The following is a 1,358-nucleotide window of genomic DNA, read 5'->3' as shown; positions in this document are numbered from 1 at the left end:
GGCCCATCGGGTCTTCAAGGCTGTCACCTTCAGAAGTGGACTGACAGGCCTTCCTTCCCAGGTGCCCCTGGTGGGTTTGAAGCACCCACCTTCCATTTAGTAGTCCGGCACTTAACCCTTTGCCTTACCCAGGACTCCTACAGATCCTAACCTAGGGGTTAGGATCCCAGCACGTATTTTGGGGAACAGAGTTTAATCCATAGCAGGCCCCATTGCAGTGTCCCCAGCATGCGTCCATGAGCCGTCTGTCCCTCCTCACCGTGAGGTCACTCTTGGAGGGTGGTGTCATGGAGGTCCCCAGCATTAGGAACCAACCTCTAAAGGGAGCCCTGGACAGATGAGCAGGCAGACACCCCATTCTTTGGCTTTGAGAAGTCTGTACATTAGATAGAAGCTTTGCTGGGTAAAACATTGGGTTGCTATCAGAAGGGTGGCAGTTTGAACCCACCAGCCACTCCAAGGGAGAGATGAGGCAAGCAGCTTCCATAAAGATTGACAGCCTTAGAAACCTTATAGGGCAGTTCCACTCTGTCCTCTAGGGGCGCTGTGAGTCAGAATCCACTCCATGCAGTGGGTTTGGTTTGGGCTTTGCTTCTGTGAAGATTGACAGCCTTGGAAACCCTGTGGTGCAGTTCCACCCTGTCCTCTAGGGGCGCTGTGAGTCAGAATTGACTCCATGGCAGTGGGTTTGGTTTGGGCTTTGCTTCCATAGAGATTGACAGCCTTGGAAGCCCTATAGTGCAGTTCCACTCTGTCCACTAGGGGCCTTGTGAGTCAGAATTGACTTCACGGCAATGGTTTTTGTTGTTGTTTCTATACACACGTTATTTTTTTCTAACTCACTTGAGAGTGGGAAGTGTATCTCGTATTTTGTATTATGGTAAAATATATGTAATATAAAGTTCGGTGCTGTAACCATTTTTAAGTGTACAAGTAGCACACTCACTATCATCACGGTGCTGTGCAGCCCCGAAACGTCCACTTCTCGGACTTCCTCATCGCCCCAGACAGAAGCTCCACCCAAGAAGCAGTCCCTCCCCGTTCCCTCCACCGCCACGTGTCTGTCTCTGTGCAGTTCCTGTCCCAGATACTGCGTACGCATGGGATCGTACAGTAGTTGTCCTTCTGTGTCTGACTTACTCTGCTCAGCGAATTTTCGGGGTTCCCCCGTGGAGTGGTTTGCCTCAGACCTTCATTTCTCTCTGTGCTGAGTGGTACTCCATTGTGTGCGTGGACCACATTGTGGTGATCCAGTCATCTGTTGATGGGTACTTGGCTTGATTCCATCTTTGGCTGCTGTAAATAGTGTTGCCATGAACACAGTGTCTGTTTGAGCCCTGCTTTCCAGTTCTCTTGGG

The sequence above is a fragment of the Orycteropus afer genome, unplaced genomic scaffold (genome assembly GCF_000298275.1).
Source record: "Orycteropus afer afer isolate SDZICR_OR568_19922 unplaced genomic scaffold, OryAfe1.0 scaffold00099, whole genome shotgun sequence".
Lineage (NCBI taxonomy): Eukaryota > Metazoa > Chordata > Mammalia > Tubulidentata > Orycteropodidae > Orycteropus > Orycteropus afer.
Note: the sequence above shows the minus strand (reverse complement) of the source record.